Consider the following 14155-nt stretch of genomic DNA (forward strand, 5'->3'; position numbering starts at 1 on the left):
GGACCTCATCAAGATAAAAAGCTTCTGCACAGCAAAGGAAACAATCAACAAAACTAAAAGGCAACCAACGGAATGGGAAAAGATATTTGCAAATGACATATCGGACAAAGGGCTAGTATCCAAAATCTATAAAGAGCTCACCGAACTCCACACCTGAAAAACAAATAATCCAGTGAAGAAATGGGCAGAAAACATGAATAGACACTTCTCTAAAGAAGACATCCAGATGGCCAACAGGCACATAAAAAGATGCTAAATGTTGCCGCTAATCAGGGAAATACAAATCAAAACCACACTCAGATATCACCTCACGCCAGTCAGAGTGGCTAAAATGAACAAAACAGGAGGCTATAGATGCTGCCGAGGATGTGGAGAAACGGGAACCTTCTTGCACTCTTGGTGGGAATGCAAACTGGTGCAGCCGCTCTGGAAAACAGTGTGGAGGTTCCTCAGAAAATTAAAAATAGACCTACCCTATGATCTAGCAGTAGCGCTGCTAGGAATTTACCCAAGGCATAGAGGAGTACTGATGCACAGGGGCACTTGTACCCCAATGTTTATAGCAGCACTTTCAACAATAGCTAAATTATGGAAAGAGCCTAAATATGCCTCAACTGACGAATGGATAAAGAAATTGTGGCTTATACACACAATGGAATACTACATGACCATGAGAAAGAATGAAATATGGCCTTTTGTAACAATATGGATGGAACTGGAGAGTGTTATGCTAAGTAAAATAAGTCATGCAGAGAAGGACAGATTCCATATGTTTTCATTCCTATGTGGATCCTAAGAAACTTAACAGAAGACCATGGGGGAGGGGAAGAAAAAAAATGGTTAGAGAGGGAGGAAGCCAAAACATAAGAGACTCCTAAAAACTGAGAACAAACTGAGGGTTTACGGGGGGTGGGAGGGCGGGGTGGGTGGGTGATGGGTATTAAGGAGGGCATCTGTTGGGATGAGCACTGGGTGTTGTATGGAAACCAATTTGACAATAAATTTCATTAAAAAAAAAAAAGACCCAGTGCACACTCCAACAAGGTGATGGGCATTAACGTGGGTGTTGAATTTTACAAATTCTTTCTATATTTTGGATACTAACCCTTTATCAGATATATAATTTGCAAATATCTTCTCTCATTTCATAGGTTGCCATTTAGTTTTGTTCATTGTTTCCTTTACTGGACAGAAGCTTTTTATTTTGATGTAGTCCCAATAGTTTATTTTTCCTTTTATTTCTCTTGTCTCATGAGACATATCTAGAAAGATATTGCTATGGCCAATGTCAGAGACATTACTGTCTATGCTCTCTTCCAGGATTTTTATGGTTTTATTTCTCACATTTAGGTTTTTAATCCATTTTGAGTTTATTTTTGTGTATAGTGTAAGAAAGTGGTCCAGTTTCATTCCTTTGCATGCTGCTTTCCAGTTTTCCCAGCACCACTTGTTGAAGAGACTGTTTTTCCCCATTGGTTATTCTTTCCTGTTTTGTAATTGGCCATATAATTGTGGGTTTATTTCTGGGTTTTCTATTCTGTTCCATTGATCTGTGTGTCTGTTTGTGCCAGTACCATCCTACTTTGATTATTGCAGCTTTGTTACATAACTTAAGTCCAGAATTGTGATACCTCCAGCCATGCTTCTTTTTTCAAGGTTGCTTTCCCTATTCAGTGTCTTTCACTATTCAGTGTCTTTTGTGGTTCTGTATAATTTTTGGGTTTTTCCGTTCTTGTTCTGTAAAAACTTCTGTTGGTGTTTTGATAGGAATTACATAAAATCTATAGATTACTTAGAAAAGTGTAGAAATTTTAAAAAAGGGTTTATTTATTTATTTTGAGAAAGAGAGCACAAGCGGGGGGATGGGCAGAGAGAGAGAAGGACAGAGAGAGAATCCTAAGCAGGTTCCACACTGTCAGTGCAGAGACCCATGTAAGGCTCAAACTCATGAACCATGAGATCATGATCTGAGCCAAAATCAAGAGTCAGACCCTTATCCTAATGAGCCACCCGGGCACTCCAAGAAGTATAGACATTTTGACAATATTTGTTCTTCCAACCCATAAGCATGGAATATCTTTTAATCTCTTTGTTTTGTCTTTAACTTCTTACATCATAAGAAAATTTTAAATGAAAATTTCAGGGAATTCTTAACATGTCAGAGGAATTTAATACAAAATTTCAAACATTTTCTTTTTAAAATGAATGTAAAATTTCCACTTGTTATTAAAGTTCATTTTCAAAAAAGTTACTTTAAAAATTGTATAACTATCACAATTTAAACAGTTCTTACTCACATAGATTATTTCTAATTTCATCATTATAAATCATGCTTTATGTTAATATATTTCAGACTTTCCTGCATTTTGTATCAGTTTCCTCAGGATAGATTGCAATAGGCATTATTGCTGGGTGAAAAGATTTATATTTTGAATTCCTAAAAGGTGGGGCGCCTGGGTGGCTCAGTAGGTTAAATGTCAGACTTTGGCTCAGGTCACAATTTCACAGTTCATGGGATCGAGCCCCCTGTGGGGCTCTTAGCTTAGAGCCTGGAGCTGGTTTCAGGTTCTGTGTCTCCCTCTCTCCCTGCCTCTCCTCTGATCACTGCCTGTCTCTCTTTCTCTCAACATAGTAAATAAACATTTAAAAAATTAAAAATAAAGAAAAGTAAATAAATTCTTAAAAGGTTATATTTCACAAGCAGTTTTACTTTCTCCATGCTCTCACTACCACCAAAACTGAATTTTATCTTTTTAAAGCCCATGACAAATGTAGCAGTTTTAAGGACCAACATGTTCTGTGACACTTGACTTGTTTCATTCTAAGAACTCAAGATAAAATAGTAGAAAAAATAAAATCATAGAAAACTGTATATAGGTTAGCACTCTTTGGGTTGCAGTTAAACCACCTGAGTTACCTTAAGCAAGAATATAATTTATTGTAAAGAAATATGACTTCAGAAGGAATCCAAGGATGGAAGGAAATAAGAAAGGAACTAAAACCATGGATGCTATTATTTTTTTTATTCCATTGTCTTTCTCCTCAGAGCAACTTTGTTTCTTCAGTTTTCATGACAGAATTTATATGTTAAAGGTACAAAACCTGAAGAGAAACTTGGATTGTTTTCTCAGATGCAGTTACAAATATCTGGAGTAGTGTCTCTGATTAGTCCAGCTTACATCAGATGATATCCGTACATAATCTTGTCATTCTGAAAACATGGTTGAAGTATGGAATAGTCTTAAAAAAATTAGTATATGGCCAGATAATCCAATAAATTTCCAATACAAAAAATCAATGATGGGGGTACCTAGTAGATTTAGAATGCCAGTTATCCTCAAGATGTCTGGGTGGCTTGGTCAGTTAAGCATCCAACTCTTGATTTCAGCTCAAGTCATGATCTCACATTCAAGTGATTAAGTCCTGCATTGATTCTTGCATCAAGCTCCCTGTGGATCCCTGCATAGGGTGCCTCACTGGGCATGGAGGCTGCTTACAATTCTCTCTTTCCCTCTCCCTTTGCCCCTCCACCACTCATATTCTCTCTTAAAAAATAAAATAAAAATAATGAAAAAAAGATTTCCAGTTATCCTCAAAAGTTATGTTTTCAAAACTTCTTCTTCAATAATGTTTGAAGGTGACTTTGTCATGAATCTAAAACTTTCTATAACTGGAGAATCCTTTTCCAAACTTTTTGTCTTGAGTGTGAAGTGGTGATAAATTCTGGACTATGTATGCCAGCATTACATTAAATCTATCCTTTGGGTGTCAACCTTTAAATTTCACAGTTAAACCTCATGATGTTACAGTTTTTAAATAATTCATAGAAAGTTTTTTTAGTAATTAAATGAGGCATGGATATATCTTTTGTAGCAGATATTGAAATAATCTTGGATTTTTTATATGAAAAGAATTATACTCCTTATCTACCATCTTTTTCCATTACACATCCAAAATATCATTTTACAGAAGAGAAACTGAGATTTAAAAATGTTAAATAGCTTTCTTCAAACCACACATATATTTAGAAGAAAAGTCAGGACTAGAATTGGGCACTTAACATATTTTCCAACATATCATAAAATTTTTATAGCCCTTAGGAGGAGAAAGTGTTGTCTAAATATCAGGCATATTTTAACTAATCAATTGTTAGTAATTAATAAAGGCATATCAACAAAATTCAAGTTACAAAAGGTGTCAAATTAAAAGGAATTCTCAGATTAGAATGTATGCATCATGAATGATGAAATCTCTAGCTATCTTCCTGCCTTAGGCTCCCAGATCACTGGCAATCATGTTTTTACCCCCCCCCCAACATGGATAGAAAGAGCCTTCCATGAGAAACCTGACCTCTCTGAGAGGAAAGATCTAAAGATATTGATATCTAGAAATTACCAGTCATGTGAGGAAAGCCTCTATAGAAAATAGAGATCAAAAACACCATCACCATAGGGGGAAAAAAGAAACTTTAAAGAAATAAAGTATCTTAGGTTGGGCTCTCTGGAAACAATTTGACATAGTAGTCTTCTGAAAGTGTTAATTGTGATGTTGCTTGCAAAAAAAGAGGATTTGTGTTATTCTACCTCAGCTACTATATAGGACAGAAACAGCTGGAGATTAGCTAAAGTCTAGTTTCATGGGGAGCAATGAAACAGAAATTACACCATAGAGTTAGTCTCACCTTGGATCAAGGTGGCACATTTTTTTGTATCCTTGTTCATCAATCATTGGAAACAGGCTGGCTGCTTGGAAGAGTGTATAACCTTCTGGGCAAGACCTTCCCATTTCTACTGAGGACAATCCTCTGAAGTGGAGACACCTGTGCGTCCTTAGTAGGAAGCACTTATCTCAGCATCTAGGAAATTCCTGCATTAGTCAAGTGAGGGAGATGTTGGTGAGGCACCAATATCAGCTCATGTATAGAAATATTGAAAAGAGAAAGAAAAAAATCTTCAGAGATTATCACTGCATCTTCAGAAAAAATAATAGAAGATATTACACCCATGAAAACAGAACAGAAAAGAGTTCATGAAAGCTAAAACATAATTAGCAGAAATGAAGAACTAAATTTGGGGCACCTGGGTGGCTCAGTCAGTTGAGTATCTGACTCTTGATTTTGGCTTAGGTCATGATCTCGTGGTTGATGAGATCAAGCACTGCATTGATGCTGACAGCACAGAGACTGCTTGGGATTCTCTTTCTTCCTCTCTCTCTGCCCCCACCCACTCATTCTCTCTCTCTCTCTTTCTCTCTCTCTCTCTCTGAAAATAAACATTTAAAAAAACTAAATTTAAAGTTTAGATATTCAAGTAGACGAATTCTTCCAGAAGTCAAACAAAATGATAAAGACATAGAAAATAAGAGTAAAAGAAAATAAAACAGGTAACCTTAAGAAGCCCTAAATCTCAATATAAGAGTCTCATTAAAAAAACAAAAACAAAAAAACAAAGAACAGAGGAAATGGAGAGGAAGATATCATCAAGTTGATGATTCAAGAAATTATTGAGGATAGTAATATTAGCTAACTTTTATATACCACTTACAATATGTCTGATACAGTGATCTAAGAACTTTATATATATTAACTTGCTTACTAACAGCTGCAGTGTTTCAGGAAGCACCATGTTATCATTTCTATAATAGTACGGAAGTAATGAAAATGAAGCATGAAGATATTATTATTGTTATTTTCCCAGAGGGGACATTCAGAACACTGGCAACAAAAAAGTTTATGTAAGACTCTAGACAAGAACCAAAAAACTCACCTACAAAACAGATTTCAGAATTTTTAAATTATTTATTTATTTTTTATTTATTTATTTTTAATATGAAATTTATTGTCAAATTGGTATCCATACAACACCCAGTACTCATCCCAACAGGTGCCTTCCTCAATGCCCATCACCCACTTTCTCCTCCCTCCTACCCCCCACCAACCCTCAGTTTATTCTCAGTTTTTAAGAGTCTCTTATGGTTTGCTTCCTTCCCTCTCATTTTTTTTCCTTCCCCTCCCCCATCGTCCTCTGTTAAGTTTCTCAGAATCCACAAAAGAGTGAAAACATATGGTATTTGTCTTTCTCTGTATGACTTATTTCACTTAGCATAACACTCTCCAGTTCCATCCACATTGCTACAAAAGGCCATATTTCATTCTTTCACATTGCCACATAGTATTCCATTGTGTATATAAACCACAATTTCTTTTATCCATTCATCAGTTGATGGACATTTAGGCTCTTTCCATAATTTGGCTATTGTTGAAAGTGTTGCTATAAACATTGGGGTACAGGTGCCCCTATTCATCAACAGTCTTGTATCCCTTGTGTAAATGCCTAGCAATGCTATTGCTGGGTCATAGGGTAGATCTATTTTTTATTTTTTGAGGAACCTCCACACTGTCTCCCAGAGTGGCTGCACCAGTTTGCATTCCCACCAACAGTTCAAGGGAGTTCCTGTTTCTCCACATCCTCTCCAGCATCTATAGTCTCCTGATTTGTTCATTTTAACCACTCTGATTGGCGTGAGGTGATATCTCAGTGTGGTTTTGATTTGTATTTCCCTGATGAGGAGTGATTTTGAGCATCTTCTCATGTTGGCCATCTGGATATCTTCTTTAGAGAAGTGTCTATTCATGTTTTCTGCCCGTTTCTTCACTGGATTGTTTGTTTTTCAGGTCAGAATTTTTTCAGATCTCTTAACAAAATCCTGTAACTTGATAACAGTTGAGCAGTGCGTTCAAAATTCTAATGTACAATGATTTTCAACCTAGAATTCTATACCAAGGCAAATAAAAATTAAGTGTAAAGGTAGAATTAAGATGTTTCCAGAAACACATATTAAGAGAACATTCCTTCCTCTGATCCCTTTGTCAAAGAGATATTAAGGCATCCACATTGGCAAGGAAGAAGTAAATCTTTCACTATTTGTAAATAACATAATACTATATATAGAAACCCTAAAGAGTCCATCAAAAAACTGTTAGAACTATTAAACGTATTCAGTAAAGTTGCAGGATACAAAATCAGTGCACAGAAACCTGTCACATTTCTATACACCCATAATAAAGCAAGAGAAAGACAAATCAAGGGATCAATTCCATTTACAATTACACTAAAAGCAATAAGATGCCTGGGTATAAACCTAACCAAAGAGGTGAAATTATTCTGAAAACTGTAAAACACAGATGAAATAAATTGAAAATGAAACAAAGAAGTGGAAAGACGTTCCATGCTCATGGATTGAAGAACAATTATTGTTAAAATGTCTATACTATCCAAAGCAAACTTCACATTTAATGAAATCCCTATCAAAATACTACCAGAAGTTTTAACAGATCAAGAACAAATAATCCTAAGATTTGTATGGAACCACCAAAGACCCAGAATAGCCAAAACAAACTTGAAAAAGAAAAGCATTGCTGTAGGCATCACAATTCTGGACATCAAGTTATATTACAAAGCTGTGATCAAAACAGTATGCTACTGGTAAAAATAGTAAAATAGACACATAGATCAATGAAACAAGATAGAAAACCCAGAAATGGACCCAAAACTATGTGGTCAACTAATTTTCAATAAATTAGGGAAGAATGACCAATAGGGAAAAGACAGTCTCTTCAACATATGGTGTTGGGAAAACTGGAGGGTAACATGCAAAAGAATGAAACTGGGCCACTTTCTTACACCATACACAAAAATAAATTCAAAATGGATTAAAGACCTAAGTGTGAAACCTGAAAACATAAAAATTCTAGAAGAGAAGACAGACAGTAACTTTTTTGACATCAGCCATAGCCACTTCTTTCTGGATATTTCTCCTGAGGGAAGGGCAACAAAAGCAACCATAAACTACTGGTACTTTATCAAACCAAACGCTTCTGTACAATGAAGGAAACAATCAACAAAACTAAGAGGCAACCTAAGGAATGACAGAAGATATTTGCAAACGACATATCTGATAAAGGATTACTATGCAAAATCTATAAAGAACTTGTAAAAGTCAATATCCAAGAAACACATAATCCAATTTAAAATGGGCAGAAGACATGAATAGACATTTTTCCAAAGAAGACATGCAGATAGCCAATGGGCATAAGAAAATATGCTGAACATAACTCATCATCAGGAAAATGCAAATCAAAACCACAATGAGATATCACCTCACACCTGTCAGAATGACTAAAATCAACAACACAAGAAACAACAGGTATTGGTGAGGATGTGGAGAAAAGGGAAAGCCTCTTACACTGTTGGTGGGAATAAAAACGGGCACAGTCACAGTGGAAAACAGTATGGAGGCTCCTCAAAAAGTTAAAAATGGAAATACCCTATGATTCAGCAACTGCACTACTAGATGTTTAGACAAAGGATATAAAAATACTGATTTGAAGAGGCACACACACCCCAATGTCCATAGCACCATTATCAATAATAGCCAAATTATGGAAAGAGTCCAAATTCCCATTAATATATGAATGAAAAAAGAAGATTCATATATATATATATATATATATATATATATGTATGTATATATATTGGAATATATATTGGAATATACGTGAATATATATGTATATTGGAATGTATATTGGAAAAAATATATATATAGGAATATTATACAGTCAGCTAAAATAATGAAATCTTGCAATATGCAAGGATGTGGATGGAGTTAGAGTGTATTCTGCTAACTGAAATAAGTCAGTCAGAGAAAGAAAAGTACCGTATGATTTTACTCATATTTGGAATTTAGGAAACAGATGAACATAGGGAAAGGAGAAAAAAATGAGATAAGGAGGCATATCATAAGAGTGTCTTAACTATAGAGAACGGAAGGTTGAAGGAGGGTAGGTGGGTGGGAGATGGATTAAACAGGTGATGGGTATTAAGGAGGGCACTTGTTGGGATGAGCACTGGGTGTTATATGTCAGTGATGAATCAGATAAATTCAATTCTTGTAATTGGCATTATGGTACAAGTTAACTAACTAGAATTGAAATAATTGAAATAAACAAATAACAAAGAAGTATGCCTATGTTCCTGCAACATTATTCACAATAGCCAAGATGTCAAAACAACCATAAATGTCCATAGATAGATGAATGGATAAAGAAAATGTGGTATATTCCATGAATGAAAAGCTGCAAAGACTACAAAGGACCAGAAAACATCACCATAAACACCACATCTATAGACAATACATTAGCACTAAATTCATATCTTTCAATAAACACTCAATGCAAATGAACTAAATTCTCCAATCTAAGGCCATAGGGTAGCAGAGTGGATAAAAAGTAAGATCCAACTATATGCTGCCGACAAGAGAGTCATTTTAGACCTAAGGACACCAGCAGATTGAAAATGAGGGAATAGAAAACCATCTATCATGCTAATGGAGGTCAAAAGAAAGCTGGAGTAGACATACTTATATCAGACAAACTAGATTTTAAAACAAAGACAGTAACAAGAGATGAAGAATGGCATTATATCATAATTAAAGGGTCTATCTATTAAGAAGATCTAAAAATTGTAAATATATATTCCTCCAACATGGAGATTCCCAAATATATAAATCAATTAATCACATATATACTGAACTCATTGATAATAAGGCCATTATAGTAGGAGACTTTAATACTCCACTTCCAACAATGGACAGATCATCTAAGCAGAAAATCAACAAGGAAACAATGCCTTGGAATGGCACACTCGACTAGATGGACTTAACAGATATCTTGAGATTATTTCATCCTAAAGCAGCAGAAAACACATTCTTCTCAAGTGCACATGGAGCATTCCCCAGAATAGATTACACACTGGATCATGAATCAGCCCACAACAGATACAAAAAGATAGAGATCATACCATGAAAATTTTCAGATCATAATGCTATGAAACTTGAAATCAACCATAAGAAAAAATTTGGAAAGCCCCCAAATCCATGGAAGTTAAAGAACATCCTACTAAAGAATGAATGGGTTAACCAGGAAATTAGAGAAGAAATTTAAAAATATATGAAAGCCAATGAAAATGAAATCATGACAGTCCAAACCCTTTAGGATTCAGTAAGTCCTAAGAGGAAAGTGCATTGCAATTCAGGCCTATCTCAAGAAGCAAGAAAGGCCCCAATATACAACCTAATCTTACACCTAAAGGAGCTAGAAAAAGAACATGAAATGAAGCCCAAAGCCAAAAGAATAAGGGAAATAATAAAACTTAGGGCAGAAATAAATGATATGAAAACAAACAAACAAATAACAGTAGAACAGATCAATGAAATTAAAAGCTGGTTTTAGAAAGAATAAATAAAATGGATAATCCCCTAGACAGACTTCTTACAAAGAAAAGAGATAGGACCCTAATAGATAAAATCTATTTGAAATCAAATGAAAGAGGAGAGATCACAACCAATACCACAGGAATACAAACAATTATAAGAGAACACTATGAAAAATTATATGCCAACAAACTGCACAATCTGGAAGAAATGGACAAATTCCTAGAAACTCACACACTACCAAAACTCAAACAAGAAAAATTAGAAAATTTGAACAGGCCCATGACCAGCTAAGAAGCTGAATCAGTTATCAAAAATCTCCCAGCAATCAGGAGTCCTGGGCCAGATGGCTTCCAAGGGGAATTGCCCAAGACATGTAAAGAAGAGTTAATACCTATTCTTCTCAAACTATTCTAAAAAATAGAAATAGAAGGAAAGCTTACAAACTAATTCTGTGAAGCCACCACACCTTGATTCCAAAAGCAAAGAGCCCACTAAAAAGGAGAATTACAGGCCAATATCTCTGATGAAACTGGATGCAAAAATTCTTACGATACTAGCATATTAAATTAAACAGTGCATCAAAAGAATCATTCACCATGATCCAGTGGGATTTATTCCTGGGCTGTAGGACTGGCTCAATATTTACAAATCAATCAATGTGATATACCACATTAATGAAAGAAAGGGTAAGAACCATATTATCTTTTTGATAGATGCAGAAACAGCATTTGACAAAATACAGCATCATATTTGATTAAAAAAAAAAACCCTTAATGTAGTAGGGGTAGAAGGAACATAATTAAACATCATAAAAGTCATATATGAAAGGCCCACATTTAATATCATCCTCAATGGGGAAAAGGTCTCAGTTTTTCCTTATGTTCCTAAGGTCAGGAACATAACAGGAATGTCCACTCTCACCACTATTGTTCAACATAGTACTGGAAGTCCCATCCTTAGCAATCAGACAACAAAAAGAAATAAATGGCATAAAAATTGGTAAGAAGAATTCAAACTTTCACTTTTTGATAGGTGACCAGATACTCTACATAGAAGACCCAAAAGACTTCAGCAAAAAACTGCTTGAACTAATACGTGAATTCAGAAAAGTCACAGGGTATAAAATTAATGTACAGAAATTGGTTGCACAAATAATGAAGCAGCAGAAATAGAAATAGAAATAGAAATAGAAATAGAAATAGAAATCAGGGGTGCCTGGGTGGCTCAGTTGGTTGGGCGTCCAACTTCAGCTCAGGTAATGATCTCACAGTTCATGGGTTTGAGCCCCGCATCAGGCTTTGTGCTGACAGCTCAGAGCCTGGAACCTGCTTCAGATTCCATGTTTCCCTCTCTCTCTGCTCCTCTCCTGCTCACACTCTGTCTCTCTCTCTCTCTTTCAAAAATAAAATAAACATTAAAAAATAAAAAAAGAAATAGAAATCAAGGAATTAATCCCACTTACAATTGCACCCAAATCCATAAAATACCTAGGAATAAATGTAACCAAGGACATACAAGATCTGTATGCTGAAAACTAGAAAGCCTTTGAAATAAATTGAAGAAGACACAAAGAAATGGAAAAACATTCCATGGTCATGGATTGGAAGAACAAATATTGTTAAAATATCTATAATACCCAAAGCAATTTACACATTCAATAAAATCCCTACCATGTAACACCAGCATTCTTAACAGAACTAGACAAAACAATCCTAAAATTTGTGTGGAACCAAAAAGACCCTGAGTACCCAAAGTAATGTTGATAAAGATAAACAAAGCTGGAGGCATCATAATTCCAGACGTTAAGCTGTAAAAACTGTACTCATCAAGACAGTATTGTACACAATACAAAACATAAACAAAAACATGATACAAAAACAAAACATAAATCAATGAAACAGAAGAGAACCCAGAAAGGGACCCACAAATGTATAGCCAACTAATCTTTGATAAAGCAGGAAAGAGTATCCAATGAAAAAAAGACAGTCTCTTTAGCAAATGGTGCTGAGAATATTGGACAGCAACATGAAGAGCAAAACTAGACCACTTTTCTTTACACCATACAGAAAAATAAATTCAAAATGGATGAAAGACCTAAATGTGGGACAGGAAACCATCAAAACCCTAGAGAAGAAAATAGGCTGCAACCTCTTTGACCTCGCCTGCAGCAACTTCTAACTAGATATGTCTCCATAGGCAAGGGAAATAAAAGCAAAAATCAACTATTTGGAAATCAAGACAAAAAGCTTCTGCACAGCAAAGGAAACAATCAACAATACTGAAAGGCAACCTTCAGAATGGGAGAAGTTATTTGCAAATGAAATATCAGATAAAGAGTTAGTATCCAAAATCTATAAAGACCTTATCAAACTCAACAGCAAAAAAACAAATAATCTAGTGAAGAAATGGGCGGAAGACATGAATAGATGCTTTCCCAAAGAAGACGTCCTGATGGCTAATAGACGCATGATAAGATGCTTTACATCACTCATCATCAGAGATATACAAGTCAGAACTATAATGAGTTATCACCTCAAAGCTGTCAGAATGGCTAAAATTAACAACTCAGGAAACAACAGATGTTGGCAAGGATGTGGAGAAAGGGGAGCACTTTTACTCTGTTGGTAGGAATGCAAACTGGTGGAGCCACTCTGGAAAACGGTATGGAGGTTCCTCAAAATATTAAGGATAGAAGTACCCTATGACCCAACAATTCCACTACTAGGTATTTATTTAAAGGACACAAAAATGCTGATTCAAAAGGGCACATGGACCCGAATGATTATGGCAGCACTGTCAACAATAGTCAAAGTAAGGAAAGAGGCCAAATGTCCATCAACTGATGAATGGATTAAAGAAATGTGAGATAGGGGCACCTGGGTGGCTCAGTCAGTTGAACAACCGAATTCAGCTCAGGACATGATCTCACAGTTCATGGGTTTTAGCCCCATGTTGGGCTCTGTGCTGAGATCAGAGCTTGGAGCCTGCATTGGAATCTGTGTCTCCCTCTCCTTCTCCCCCCTCCCCAGCTCGTACTGTGTCTCTCTTTGTCTCTCAAAAAATAAATAAATGTTAAAAATGTAATGGAATATTACTTGGTGATCAAAAAGAATAAAATCTTGCCATTTTCAACAAAGTGAATGGAATTAGAGTGTATTATGCTAAGCGAAATAAGTCAGTCAGAGAAAGACAAATACATGATTTCACTCATATGTGGAATTTAAGAAACACAACAGGTAAACGTAAGGGAAGGGAAGGAAAAATAAGATAAAAATAGAGAAGGAGAGAAACCATAAGAGACTCTTAAATACAGAGAACAAACTGAGGGTTGCTAGAGGAGAGGTGGGTGGGAGATGGGCTAAATGGGTGATGGGCATTAAGAAGGGCACTTGTTGGGATGAGCCCTGGGTGTCATATGTAAGTGTTGAATCACTGGGTTCTACTCCTGAATCCAATACTACATTGTATGTAAACTAACTTGAATTTAAAGAAATAAATTTTTTAAAATTCTGCCCCCCCCACACACAAAAGAAAATGTGGTATATACTGTTGACTGAGAAAAGAGGCAGAGTTGAACTAAAACAAAAACATTTATTTGGGGTCTCAAAAATATAATTTGGGGAGCACATTTTGGTTATCAACCCAATTGTGTCCCACTAAGGAACCAAGTCAGGGGGTTTCAAAGACAAAAGAAAATGCTTATATATGTTGTTTACAAAAAATTTTGATTGGTGTTGGTGGCAGAAAATTAATCTTGGCTAAATATAAATGCTTGCTAAAGCTATCATCACTCAGCAAGTCTGTTACTATAGAACATTTTTGATGTTCTTACAGAATCCTTGGAATATTTGCAGTTTTGCTCAGTTCAAGGTTTCATGATT

The sequence above is a fragment of the Lynx canadensis genome, chromosome X, assembly GCF_007474595.2.
Source record: "Lynx canadensis isolate LIC74 chromosome X, mLynCan4.pri.v2, whole genome shotgun sequence".
NCBI classification, from domain to species: Eukaryota; Metazoa; Chordata; class Mammalia; order Carnivora; family Felidae; genus Lynx; species Lynx canadensis.